The 14,510-nt window shown below is 60.9% G+C and overlaps 2 pseudogenes; both read left to right on the forward strand.

Moving 5' to 3' along the window:
* Nucleotides 1-1,224: 1,224 nt before the first annotated feature.
* LOC134056807 (M-phase inducer phosphatase 2-like) lies at nt 1,225-5,520 on the forward strand (annotated as a pseudogene).
* Nucleotides 5,521-8,444: 2,924 nt separating this feature from the next.
* LOC134057027 (M-phase inducer phosphatase 2-like) lies at nt 8,445-12,740 on the forward strand (annotated as a pseudogene).
* The last annotated feature ends 1,770 nt before the right edge of the window (nt 12,741-14,510 follow it).

Here is a 14,510-nt window from a genome sequence, read left to right on the forward strand (position 1 = left end):
CCTTTCAGCTCTTCAAATGTTTTAAGGCAGCAGTTGACAATACTTGAACAGCATAAAATGTCACTAGAGTGGCACAGAGCTTTCTCAGAATTCCTGTTCTATATATAAATGTGTGTATATATATATATATATATATATATATATATATACACACAGATAAAAATACATAGAATTTGCTGTTAGCAGGAGGAACTGGTGCTTTTTGCAGGGCTGTGTCAGAGCTGCTGGCTCTCAGCAGTGGAACAGCGCCTTCCAAACACCCGTGAAGTTTGGACTCCAAACACCCGTGGGGCTGGGCTCCTTCGGCACGTTTGATCTCCAAGTGGGAGAAAAGCGAGATTAGTTCCAGACTGTGATTTCCGCCCCCCCCGCCCCCCCCACCCAGGTCTCTACTTAGCTCTCTTAAAATTCCAACACTTCTGGCGCATCCATGAGGAAACTGAGGCAGGCTGGAAGCACAGGGGAAATAAACACTAGGGACTCAAGGGCGTGCTTGCAAGAGCAAAGGAATCAAGCAGCTTTAAGCACAATTAACTGATTTTGGTTACGTTTAATACAGAAATAAGAGTTTTCTGGCTGGTACACAGAGCAGGCCATTCAGCGCCGCCTTTAAAAAAAGAAAGTCCGCTATTAAGAAGGTCCAAGATTTCAAGCTTGCGTTCTTGTGGCTGCATGTGGCAGTCGGGGTTGTGAGGGTGGCATTAGGGCACAAGTTTGTCGCGCTGCAGGAGACACGGGAGGGACCGAGTGTCCCCTGCACTGACAGGGCGCGGCCCCGCCCGTCGTGAGGGCAGCGCTGGCCACGCCCTATTTCTGCTGGACACGCCCCCTTCCGCCTCTGAAACCGCCCCCTCGTCTGCGGCTCCGCCCCCAAGCGCCTCGCGCGCCTCTCTTTGGCCCTCGCGCCCACTGCGACCTCCCATTGGCTGGGGGAGTCGCCTCGTGCGCGCCGCGGCCTCCCATTGGCTGCGGCTGCCGCTGGTGTTGTTATTCCTGTTACTGCTCTAAGCGGGAGCGGCGCGGGTGGCACCTGTCACCTCTGCTCGCCTCCTGTCGCCTCCGGCCACCTTTTATCACTTTTTGTCACCTTTTATCACCTCTTACCGCCTTTTATCAACTCCCGCCTCTCACTGCCATCTCTTTGCACCTCTTACTTCTTGCCGTCTCTTGTCCCCCGTCCCCGGTTACTTGCCGGAGCTCGCTCTCTCGGTCCCTGCCCGGGCCATGTCACTGCGCGGTGGCCGCGGGCTGGCGGCCATCTCCCCTCTGCCCTCCCCGGGCACAGCCGCGCTCACGCCGCTGTCACTGGATAGGGCTGACCCGGCGGTCCCGGACAGGTGACGGGGGTGGCCGGGGTGCCTTTGTCCGGGGCTCGTGCCAAAGGACGCTTTTTGGGATCCCTCCTTCAGCTCCTGCCCCCGCCTCGCCGGGCCAAGAAGGGGCACCCGGGCCACGGACACTGCCCCGTGTCACCGACACTTGTCCGCCCGCAGGTACCAGGACACCCCTCAGAGGGGACGCGGGGCGCTGCCCCTCCCGCGGCTGTGGCACACGCTGTCCCCGGAGCCGCTGGCCTCGGACTGCCCCGGGGACTCGGTGTCCTCGCAGCCCACGGATACAGGTGAGGGACTGCGGCTGCTCCGCCCCACAGCCGTCCCCAACCGCTGCTGGCTCTGGGGTCGTGCCGAAGGTGTGGGAGGGGGGTCCGAGGGGCTCGAGGCTTTTTGGGGAGTGATGGGCAGGAGCCCGTGCCTGCGGTCCCTGGGGCTCGGCCAGGAGCCGCTCCGCTGGGGACCCTGCTCGGGGTGACGCGCAGCATTCCATGCGGGACCGCTGCTCCCGACGGCGCTGCCACCCGCCTGCTGGGGGCCTCCCTGCACGGACCCATCCTGCCCGGTGTCCTGGGCTGCGGCCAGCTCCCCGATCCCCACACCGCGGCTATCCCTGTCCCTTGTTCCCGCAGCACTGGCACCGGACTCCCCCACACAGCAGAGCTCCGCAGCCGTGAGGGAAAAGTGAGTGGCCCCATCCCCGTGTCCCCCGGGGACACCTCCTGGCCCTGGCCCTGGCCCTGGCCCTGCCTCTCCCGAGCAGCAGGGCTCGGTCTAAGCCCGGCTGTGTCCCCCAGTCTGTGTCTGGGAGGTGACAACCTGGGCTGCTTGGGCAGGGATGCGGATGCCATCCCCCCATAAAGCTCATCTCTGCTCTCCCCACAGCTTCCAGAAAATGATCCCGAACTCTGGGAGACGTCTCAAAGAGTAAGTGGAGGGGCTGTGTCCTTGCGGCAGGACACGAATGCTAGGCTGTCCCCGTGCTCAGGCTGTCCCTGTCCCAGACCCAAGAGCCAGGCTGTCCCCGTGCCCCTGCTGGGGTCCCACCCACTCAGGCCATTGGTGTTCGTTCAGTACCTGCCCCAGGTTCCTTTGGGGAGCTGTGGCTGCCCCGGGGAGCTGTTACCCCACCCTGAGGACGTAGAGGACAGAGGTGACAGTGGCAGAGGGCTGGGACACAGCGCTTTCATTCCACCCTTTCCTTTCCCTCCTCTTGCAGCAGGAAGCTCCTTGGCCCGAGGATGCACTCCTTGCCGGTAGGTGCTGGAGGCTGTGCAGGATCCTGCCGAGTCCCGGGACGAGCAGGGACGAGGAAGATGGAGCCAGCAGCGGGGGCAGGGATCCCCCACCTGTGCAGCACCTCTCACCCCCTGGCTGTCCCACAGAAGTGTCAGCTGGAAGCCAGACCGGTCCTGAAGGACATCTCCCAGCTCCAGGTGCGCAGGGACAGAGTGCAGCAGCGCCAGACGGAGCCCGAGGATGAGGGGGCAGCGGGACCTGGGGGTCAGGGAGGGGGCAGAGGGGTGCTGATCCCGTGTCTTCCCCCGCTGCAGGAGGGCTTTGGCCCCAAAAAGCTGCAGAGGCCGGGCCAGCGGGACCGGCTGCCCGCCGGCCATGGGGCTGCCAGGAGGAACCTTCTTGCCAAGAGCCCTTCCCGCACACCAGAACTGCTGGTGAGAGACTGGAGGGCTCGGGAGGGCACCAAGAATGGCTGATCCTGCGGCTGGACGCGTTGGAGCTGCCGCCACAACCTCCCCATGGGTGGGGGCCTGCGGATGTGGGAGATGGGCGGGCTGGGAGGTCATTGGGACACCCTGACTGCAAGCCTGGAATGCACTGGGAGGTGGATGGAGCTTGGGTACGGGATCCATCCCTGCCTGGGGGTGGAAAGCAGCTGACAGGACTTGTCCCCTTCACCATCTCCTCTGCTTCTCCCCCAAGTCCCCCCAGCTGGTGCTCTGGCAGAGCGATGCCACCATGTGCCAGGGGATGGAGAAGGCGCTGACCACGCCAGTGATGAAGAAGGAGGAGGCAAAGCTGGTATGTGGCAGCCTTTGGCATAGGATGGAGCCCCACAGTCCCCTCTCGGGGTCTCCAAAGGGGCCCAAGGTCCCTGAGGTGGGGGCTGGTTGGTGAGCAGCACCAGCCCTGCTGCTGGGGGCTCCCAACACCCCAGGCAGCAGCACGGGCTCTCCCCACAGCGTGCGGGGAAGCGCAGCCAGTGCCGGCAGCTCTTCCGCTCGTCCTGGCTGCCCGGCAGTGTCCCCAGGCCCGTCCTGAAGCGGGGACAGCCCTCGCACAGGGGCACCCCTGTCAAGGCTAAGAAGCAGAAGAGGGTGTCTGGCAGTCCTGACCAGGAGGCGTCGGTGCAGTTGGTGGGTGATGGGGAAGGGGAGGAGTGGGACCAGCCTGTCCAGCAGCACTGGGCCACGTCCCTGCTGTTCCAGAGCCTCTGATGTCATCTGGGGCTGTGTGTGTCTCCACAGGGAGTGGGGCTGGAGCCTTCCAGATCCGCCCAGCTTGAGGAGATGGAGAAAGTGCTGGCCAGCGATGAGCAGGAGCTCATTGGGGACTTCTCCATGGTAGAGCCACGAGGATGGGGCAGGGCTGCATTATTGGGAACAGGGACCATCACTGGAGCCCTGCAAGAGCCCAAAGCTAGCTGGTGGCCCTTGGCTGGGGACACAGGGCTGTGACTGCCCAGCATGCAGTCCCTGCACTGGATAAAGAGCCCCATCACTGCTCCTCTGGGTCCATGCCAATGCCACGGCCACATGTATCTGCCCTTTCCCCTCCTGCGGGTGCAGAACTGACCACTGGGAGCTCCTGGGCTGGGGGGACAGGTGCCACCCCCAGGACGTGTCCCTAGGACAGGGATGACCCCGCATCCTCTCTCCTCCAGCCTCACCTCCTGCCGACGGTGGAAGGGAAGGACCCAAGCCTGAAGTACATCTCCCCTGGCACGGTAAGGGGACAGTGACCCTTTGCCAGGCCCCCCAAGGGGCTGCCTGCCTATTCCACCCCCCACCTGCCCCCGTGTGTCCCCCCTTGGTGACTTGTGTCCCCCGCAGCTGGTGGCAGTGCTGACGGGGCACTTCAGCAGCTTCCTCGAGAGCAGCATCGTGGTGGACTGCCGGTACCCCTACGAATACGAGGGGGGCCACATCACGGTCAGAACTCCACGCTCCCCCCGCCCTCTGTGCTCCTGGGACTGGGAGGAACGGGAGGAACCGCCACGAGGGGTTGAGCATAACGCCAGCAAGGGGTTCAGGATCCCCCGGGATTTGTTGAGTACCCGCTGAGAGATGAAGCAAAGATATAGAGCTCCCAGAGAGGAGTAAAGTAGCCTCACCAGAGGTACTCTGAGCCTCCAGAGAGCTTGAGCAGCCCCTCAGGAAGGGTACAGAGCTGCCCAGAGGGACAGAGCAGCCCCAAGGGGAGTGTCAAGACACTCCCTAAAAGGTTGATTCCCAGCTGGAAAGAGGAGTATGACAGTGGGGGAGGCTGTGGGGCAGCGTCCGTGGGTCCCTGCAGAAAATGAAATGGGAGGCAGAGTGGAGAAAGGTGCCTCGTGTGTCCGTCCCCAGGGTGCTGTCAACCTGCCGCTGCAGCGGGATGTGGAGGAATTCCTGCTGGAGCAGCCCAGTGTGGCGCTGGACAGCAGCAAGAGGGTGATCGTCATCTTCCACTGCGAGTTCTCTGTTGAAAGGGGCCCCAAAATGTGAGCGATGCCTCGGTGGGGGGAGGGCACTTTGGGGTCTGCCCGTCCCCCAGGCACGCCTGGATCCCCGCACGGGGCTGATCCCGTGGCCTTTCCCTGAGTCACAGGTGCAAGTTCCTGCGGGAGAGGGATCGGTCCTGCCACGAGTACCCGCAGCTGCAGTACCCTGAGCTCTACGTCTTGAACGGGGGGTACCGCGAGTTCTTCTTCCAGTTCCCGGTGAGTCCCCTCCCGGTGTCCCCTCGCTGGCAGGAGCTGAGGGGGGCGCACGGCAGTGGGGAGGGGCAGTTCTGGCTCTGAGCCCCTTCCCTGCAATGGGGCTGACGGAGCCGTGCGTTGCAGAGCCACTGCGAGCCCCGGGACTATCGGCCCATGGCGCACCCGGCGTTCAAGGAGGAGCTGCGCAAATTCCGCGGGCAGAGCCGGCGCGGCCGGCGGGAGCTCTTGGTCCGCGGGCGGGACCTGTGACCATCCATCCATCCATCCATCCATCCATCCATCCATCCATCCATCCATCCATCCATCCTTCCATCCATCCATGCATCCCACCGGGGAACAACTGTAGGAAGAGTTCCCTTGGCCAGGGATGCGCCTCGGCTTGCTCGTTTGTTAGGATGTGTTTGGGAAGGTATTTAGAGTTAAGATTGGTTTTGCGTTTGTTTATTGTTACAAATGGTTTTGTTTTGTTTTTTGCTATAAGTATTTTTTATTTATGGTCTTCCATATCTTTTGTTTATTGTAAATACTTTATTGTTATTAATATTTTTGTGTTTGTCTGTTGCTAGGATCGTTTGTTAATTACAATGTCTGTTAATAAACTCCTATTGTAGGAGAACAAACCTGGCTCCTGAGCTGTCCCTGCCCACACCAGGGCTCTGCAATAGGAACGGAGGGGTGGGGGGACGGGCAGGCTGGGATGGAGGACTCTGGGGCTCTGGGGACAGGGACAGCTGCTGGCAGAGGACAGGGATAGGGTTTCCCTGGGCTGTGGTGGCTTCCCCGCAGACAAGGTGGGTGGGGAAGGGGCAAGTGTTGGCCCCTTGGCTGCTGCTCCTGCAGGGTGGGGCGGCAGCAGTATGGCCCTGGACCCGCATGGGACCCTCTTTCCTGGACATGCTGGGCTTGGCAGGACCCCTGGGAAACTTGGGGCTGCTGTGGGACCCCCGCAGCCAGGACACTCTCTTTTCTCAGGAGGTCCCCTGAACTTTGCAGCATTCCCCTCTGAGCTGGGACACTCATTCCTCCCAGCAGGACTCCCAGAAAGTGTGGCAGCCCCCATTTGGGGGTTAGGGTTCATCAAGACACTCAGGAGCATTAATCCCTCATGTTCTGAGACCCTCCTGTAGTGATTAAGCCCCCTGTCCATGGGATCCCCAAGGTATTGACGCCCCTTGTGAGTGTGGCTGTGCTCATCAGGACCCCCAGGCCAGTAACACCTCATCCCTCTGCCTGGGACCCCCAAAGCCATGTCACCCTCATGAGAGGGGGGCGCTTCTGGTCTTTGCAGGACCCCCAGGGCTGTGGCAATAATTTTCTGGGGGACAGAGCTCTGTGGGATCCCCATGGCTGTGGGGTCTGGAAGGGGTGGGTGTCCTTAACACAAGGGTCCCCCATTCTGACCCTGGCAAGTGGCCACCCAGTGCCAAGTGCTTCAGTCATCCTTCCATCCTCCCCTCCACCTTCCCACATTCCTGATCCGCTCCCTAGAGGGGCTTTTCTATGCGCCCCCTTCCCCAGCCAGGTGACAGTGGCCTGGATATTTGTGTTGGGCCTTGCCTTTGCTTTGGTTTGGCCCCGCGAGAGAACCCAAAAAATATCCCCCAAATCCTCCTGGCTCCCCGTTTGTGCCTCCTGGTCCCCACACCCGTGTCCTGCTCCCTCCCAAGCTGCCCATCAATAATCCTATTTTCAAGCTCTTGGAAGGGGCATCTGCACACACACATGGGCCAAGAGGTGTGCCCTCAATTAAAGAAAAGGTTGTGGAGGTCAGCAATAAAGGGGCTGTGGCATACAAGGAAGGCCACTTAACCTGCCCCAAAACTGAGCAGATAAAGCAGAAAACAGCAATGCAAATCACCACTCAGAAGAGCAGAAGAAATGACTACACAAAATGGCTAAACTGAGGATCTTTGCTAAAATCATCTGCAACTTCATTCTGTGTCAAATCCCCTTTCAGCTCTTCAAATGTTTTAAGGCAGCAGTTGACAATACTTGAACAGCATAAAATGTCACTAGAGTGGCACAGAGCTTTCTCAGAATTCCTGTTCTATATATAAATGTGTGTATATATATATATATATACACACACGTAAAAATACATAGAATTTGCTGTTAGCAGGAGGAACTGGTGCTTTTTGCAGGGCTGTGTCAGAGCTGCTGGCTGTCAGCAGTGGAACAGCGCCTTCCAAACACCCGTGAAGTTTGGACTCCAAACACCCGTGGGGCTGGGCTCCTTCGGCACGTTTGATCTCCAAGTGGGAGAAAAGCGAGATTAGTTCCAGACTGTGATTTCCGCCCCCCCCCCCCCACCCAGGTCTCTACTTAGCTCTCTTAAAATTCCAACACTTCTGGCGCATCCATGAGGAAACTGAGGCAGGCTGGAAGCACAGGGGAAATAAACACTAGGGACTCAAGGGCGTGCTTGCAAGAGCAAAGGAATCAGGCAGCCTTAAGCACAATTAACTGATTTTGGTTACGTTTAATACAGAAATAAGAGTTTTCTGGCTGGTACACAGAGCAGGCCATTCACAGCCGCCTTTAAAAAAAGAAAGTCCGCTATTAAGAAGGTCCAAGATTTCAAGCTTGCGTTCTTGTGGCTGCATGTGGCAGTCGGGGTTGTGAGGGTGGCATTAGGGCACAAGTTTGTCGCGCTGCAGGAGACACGGGAGGGACCGAGTGTCCCCTGCACTGACAGGGCGCGGCCCCGCCCGTCGTGAGGGCAGCGCTGGCCACGCCCTATTCCTGCTGGACACGCCCTTTTTCTGCTGGACACGCCCCCTTCCGCCTCTGAAACCGCCCCCTCGTCTGCGGCTCCGCCCCCAAGCGCCTCGCGCGCCTCTCATTGGCCCTCGCGCCCACTGCGACCTCCCATTGGCTGGGGGAGTCGCCTCGTGCGCGCCGCGGCCTCCCATTGGCTGCGGCTGCCGCTGGTGTTGTTATTCCTGTTACTGCTCTAAGCGGGAGCGGCGCGGGTGGCACCTGTCACCTCTGCTCGCCTCCTGTCGCCTCCGGCCACCTTTTATCACTTTTTGTCACCTTTTATCACCTCTTACCGCCTTTTATCAACTCCCGCCTCTCACTGCCATCTCTTTGCACCTCTTACTTCTTGCCGTCTCTTGTCCCCCGTCCCCGGTTACTTGCCGGAGCTCGCTCTCTCGGTCCCTGCCCGGGCCATGTCACTGCGCGGTGGCCGCGGGCTGGCGGCCATCTCCCCTCTGCCCTCCCCGGGCACAGCCGCGCTCACGCCGCTGTCACTGGATAGGGCTGACCCGGCGGTCCCGGACAGGTGACGGGGGTGGCCGGGGTGCCTTTGTCCGGGGCTCGTGCCAAAGGACGCTTTTTGGGATCCCTCCTTCAGCTCCTGCCCCCGCCTCGCCGGGCCAAGAAGGGGCACCCGGGCCACGGACACTGCCCCGTGTCACCGACACTTGTCCGCCCGCAGGTACCAGGACACCCCTCAGAGGGGACGCGGGGCGCTGCCCCTCCCGCGGCTGTGGCACACGCTGTCCCCGGAGCCGCTGGCCTCGGACTGCCCCGGGGACTCGGTGTCCTCGCAGCCCACGGATACAGGTGAGGGACTGCGGCTGCTCCGCCCCACAGCCGTCCCCAACCGCTGCTGGCTCTGGGGTCGTGCCGAAGGTGTGGGAGGGGGGTCCGAGGGGCTCGAGGCTTTTTGGGGAGTGATGGGCAGGAGCCCGTGCCTGCGGTCCCTGGGGCTCGGCCAGGAGCCGCTCCGCTGGGGACCCTGCTCGGGGTGACGCGCAGCATTCCATGCGGGACCGCTGCTCCCGACGGCGCTGCCACCCGCCTGCTGGGGGCCTCCCTGCCCGGACCCATCCTGCCCGCTGTCCTGGGCTGCGGCCAGCTCCCCGATCCCCACACCGCGGCTATCCCTGTCCCTTGTTCCCGCAGCACTGGCACCGGACTCCCCCACACAGCAGAGCTCCGCAGCCGTGAGGGAAAAGTGAGTGGCCCCATCCCCGTGTCCCCCGGGGACACCTCCTGGCCCTGGCCCTGGCCCTGGCCCTGCCTCTCCTGAGCAGCAGGGCTCGGTCTAAGCCCGGCTGTGTCCCCCAGTCTGTGTCTGGGAGGTGACAACCTGGGCTGCTTGGGCAGGGATGCGGATGCCATCCCCCCATAAAGCTCATCTCTGCTCTCCCCACAGCTTCCAGAAAATGATGCCGAACTCTGGGAGACGTCTCAAAGAGTAAGTGGAGGGGCTGTGTCCTTGCGGCAGGACACGAATGCTAGGCTGTCCCCGTGCTCAGGCTGTCCCTGTCCCAGACCCAAGAGCCAGGCTGTCCCCGTGCCCCTGCTGGGGTCCCACCCACTCAGGCCATTGGTGTTCGTTCAGTACCTGCCCCAGGTTCCTTTGGGGAGCTGTGGCTGCCCCGGGGAGCTGTTACCCCACCCTGAGGACGTAGAGGACAGAGGTGACAGTGGCAGAGGGCTGGGACACAGCGCTTTCATTCCACCCTTTCCTTTCCCTCCTCTTGCAGCAGGAAGCTCCTTGGCCCGAGGATGCACTCCTTGCCGGTAGGTGCTGGAGGCTGTGCAGGATCCTGCCGAGTCCCGGGACGAGCAGGGACGAGGAAGATGGAGCCAGCAGCGGGGGCAGGGATCCCCCACCTGTGCAGCACCTCTCACCCCCTGGCTGTCCCACAGAAGTGTCAGCTGGAAGCCAGACCGGTCCTGAAGGACATCTCCCAGCTCCAGGTGCGCAGGGACAGAGTGCAGCAGCGCCAGACGGAGCCCGAGGATGAGGGGGCAGCGGGACCTGGGGGTCAGGGAGGGGGCAGAGGGGTGCTGATCCCGTGTCTTCCCCCGCTGCAGGAGGGCTTTGGCCCCAAAAAGCTGCAGAGGCCAGGCCAGCGGGACCGGCTGCCCGCCGGCCATGGGGCTGCCAGGAGCAACCTTCTTGCCAAGAGCCCTTCCCGCACACCAGAACTGCTGGTGAGAGACTGGAGGGCTCGGGAGGGCACCAAGAATGGCTGATCCTGCGGCTGGACGCGTTGGAGCTGCCGCCACAACCTCCCCATGGGTGGGGGCCTGCGGATGTGGGAGATGGGCGGGCTGGGAGGTCATTGGGACACCCTGACTGCAAGCCTGGAATGCACTGGGAGGTGGATGGAGCTTGGGTACGGGATCCATCCCTGCGTGGGGGTGGAAAGCAGCTGACAGGACTTGTCCCCTTCACCATCTCCTCTGCTTCTCCCCCAAGTCCCCCCAGCTGGTGCTCTGGCAGAGCGATGCCACCATGTGCCAGGGGATGGAGAAGGCGCTGACCACGCCAGTGATGAAGAAGGAGGAGGCAAAGCTGGTATGTGGCAGCCTTTGGCATAGGATGGAGCCCCACAGTCCCCTCTCGGGGTCTCCAAAGGGGCCCAAGGTCCCTGAGGTGGGGGCTGGTTGGTGAGCAGCACCAGCCCTGCTGCTGGGGGCTCCCAACACCCCAGGCAGCAGCACGGGCTCTCCCCACAGCGTGCGGGGAAGCGCAGCCAGTGCCGGCAGCTCTTCCGCTCGTCCTGGCTGCCCGGCAGTGTCCCCAGGCCCGTCCTGAAGCGGGGACGGCCCTCGCACAGGGGCACCCCTGTCAAGGCTAAGAAGCAGAAGAGGGTGTCTGGCAGTCCTGACCAGGAGGCGTCGGTGCAGTTGGTGGGTGATGGGGAAGGGGAGGAGTGGGACCAGCCTGTCCAGCAGCACTGGGCCACGTCCCTGCTGTTCCAGAGCCTCTGATGTCATCTGGGGCTGTGTGTGTCTCCACAGGGAGTGGGGCTGGAGCCTTCCAGATCCGCCCAGCTTGAGGAGATGGAGAAAGTGCTGGCCAGCGATGAGCAGGAGCTCATTGGGGACTTCTCCATGGTAGAGCCACGAGGATGGGGCAGGGCTGCATTATTGGGAACAGGGACCATCACTGGAGCCCTGCAAGAGCCCAAAGCCAGCTGGTGGCCCTTGGCTGGGGACACAGGGCTGTGACTTCCCCGCATGCAGTCCCTGCACTGGATAAAGAGCCCCATCACTGCTCCTCTGGGTCCATGCCAATGCCACGGCCACATGTATCTGCCCTTTCCCCTCCTGCGGGTGCAGAACTGACCACTGGGAGCTCCTGGGCTGGGGGGACAGGTGCCACCCCCAGGACGTGTCCCTAGGACAGGGATGACCCCGCATCCTCTCTCCTCCAGCCTCACCTCCTGCCGACGGTGGAAGGGAAGGACCCAAGCCTGAAGTACATCTCCCCTGGCACGGTAAGGGGACAGTGACCCTTTGCCAGGCCCCCCAAGGGGCTGCCTGCCTATTCCACCCCCCACCTGCCCCCGTGTGTCCCCCCTTGGTGACTTGTGTCCCCCGCAGCTGGTGGCAGTGCTGACGGGGCACTTCAGCAGCTTCCTCGAGAGCAGCATCGTGGTGGACTGCCGGTACCCCTACGAATACGAGGGGGGCCACATCACGGTCAGAACTCCACGCTCCCCCCGCCCTCTGTGCTCCTGGGACTGGGAGGAACGGGAGGAACCGCCACGAGGGGTTGAGCATAACGCCAGCAAGGGGTTCAGGATCCCCCGGGATTTGTTGAGTACCCGCTGAGAGATGAAGCAAAGATATAGAGCTCCCAGAGAGGAGTAAAGTAGCCTCACCAGAGGTACTCTGAGCCTCCAGAGAGCTTGAGCAGCCCCTCAGGAAGGGTACAGAGCTGCCCAGAGGGACAGAGCAGCCCCAAGGGGAGTGTCAAGACACTCCCTAAAAGGTTGATTCCCAGCTGGAAAGAGGAGTATGACAGTGGGGGAGGCTGTGGGGCAGCGTCCGTGGGTCCCTGCAGAAAATGAAATGGGAGGCAGAGTGGAGAAAGGTGCCTCGTGTGTCCGTCCCCAGGGTGCTGTCAACCTGCCGCTGCAGCGGGATGTGGAGGAATTCCTGCTGGAGCAGCCCAGTGTGGCGCTGGACAGCAGCAAGAGGGTGATCGTCATCTTCCACTGCGAGTTCTCTGTTGAAAGGGGCCCCAAAATGTGAGCGATGCCTCGGTGGGGGGAGGGCACTTTGGGGTCTGCCCGTCCCCCAGGCACGCCTGGATCCCCGCACGGGGCTGATCCCGTGGCCTTTCCCTGAGTCACAGGTGCAAGTTCCTGCGGGAGAGGGATCGGTCCTGCCACGAGTACCCGCAGCTGCAGTACCCTGAGCTCTACGTCTTGAACGGGGGGTACCGCGAGTTCTTCTTCCAGTTCCCGGTGAGTCCCCTCCCGGTGTCCCCTCGCTGGCAGGAGCTGAGGGGGGCGCACGGCAGTGGGGAGGGGCAGTTCTGGCTCTGAGCCCCTTCCCTGCAATGGGGCTGACGGAGCCGTGCGTTGCAGAGCCACTGCGAGCCCCGGGACTATCGGCCCATGGCGCACCCGGCGTTCAAGGAGGAGCTGCGCAAATTCCGCGGGCAGAGCCGGCGCGGCCGGCGGGAGCTCTTGGTCCGCGGGCGGGACCTGTGACCATCCATCCATCCATCCATCCATCCATCCATCCATCCATCCATCCATCCTTCCATCCATCCATGCATCCCACCGGGGAACAACTGTAGGAAGAGTTCCCTTGGCCAGGGATGCGCCTCGGCTTGCTCGTTTGTTAGGATGTGTTTGGGAAGGTATTTAGAGTTAAGATTGGTTTTGCGTTTGTTTATTGTTACAAATGGTTTTGTTTTGTTTTTTGCTATAAGTATTTTTTATTTATGGTCTTCCATATCTTTTGTTTATTGTAAATACTTTATTGTTATTAATATTTTTGTGTTTGTCTGTTGCTAGGATCGTTTGTTAATTACAATGTCTGTTAATAAACTCCTATTGTAGGAGAACAAACCTGGCTCCTGAGCTGTCCCTGCCCACACCAGGGCTCTGCAATAGGAACGGAGGGGTGGGGGGACGGGCAGGCTGGGATGGAGGACTCTGGGGCTCTGGGGACAGGGACAGCTGCTGGCAGAGGACAGGGATAGGGTTTCCCTGGGCTGTGGTGGCTTCCCCGCAGACAAGGTGGGTGGGGAAGAGGCAAGTGTTGGCCCCTTGACTGCTGCTCCTGCAGGGTGGGGCGGCAGCAGTATGGCCCTGGACCCGCATGGGACCTTCTTTCCTGGACATGCTGGGCTTGGCAGGACCCCTGGGAAACTTGGGGCTGCTGTGGGACCCCCGCAACCAGGACACTCTCTTTTCTCAGGAGGTCCCCTGAACTTTGCAGCATTCCCCTCTGAGCTGGGACACTCATTCCTCCCAGCAGGACTCCCAGAAAGTGTGGCAGCCCCCATTTGGGGGTTAGGGTTCATCAAGACACTCAGGAGCATTAATCCCTCATGTTCTGAGACCCTCCTGTAGTGATTAAGCCCCCTGTCCATGGGATCCCCAAGGTATTGACGCCCCTTGTGAGTGTGGCTGTGCTCATCAGGACCCCCAGGCCAGTAACACCTCATCCCTCTGCCTGGGACCCCCAAAGCCATGTCACCCTCATGAGAGGGGGGCGCTTCTGGTCTTTGCAGGACCCCCAGGGCTGTGGCAATAATTTTCTGGGGGACAGAGCTCTGTGGGATCCCCATGGCTGTGGGGTCTGGAAGGGGTGGGTGTCCTTAACACAAGGGTCCCCCATTCTGACCCTGGCAAGTGGCCACCCAGTGCCAAGTGCTTCAGTCATCCTTCCATCCTCCCCTCCACCTTCCCACATTCCTGATCCGCTCCCTAGAGGGGCTTTTCTATGCGCCCCCTTCCCCAGCCAGGTGACAGTGGCCTGGATATTTGTGTTGGGCCTTGCCTTTGCTTTGGTTTGGCCCCGCGAGAGAACCCAAAAAATATCCCCCAAATCCTCCTGGCTCCCCGTTTGTGCCTCCTGGTCCCCACACCCGTGTCCTGCTCCCTCCCAAGCTGCCCATCAATAATCCTATTTTCAAGCTGTTGGAAGGGGCATCTGCACACACACATGGGCCAAGAGGTGTGCCCTCAATTAAAGAAAAGGTTGTGGAGGTCAGCAATAAAGGGGCTGTGGCATACAAGGAAGGCCACTTAACCTGCCCCAAAACTGAGCAGATAAAGCAGAAAACAGCAATGCAAATCACCACTCAGAAGAGCAGAAGAAATGACTCCACAAAATGGCTAAACTGAGGATCTTTGCTAAAATCATCTGCAACTTCATTCTGTGTCAAATCCCCTTTCAGCTCTTCAAATGCTTTAAGGCAGCAGTTGACAATACTTGAACAGCATAAAATGTCACTAGAGTGGCACAGA

This window comes from Cinclus cinclus, chromosome Z (assembly GCF_963662255.1).
Source record: "Cinclus cinclus chromosome Z, bCinCin1.1, whole genome shotgun sequence".
NCBI lineage: Eukaryota > Metazoa > Chordata > Aves > Passeriformes > Cinclidae > Cinclus > Cinclus cinclus.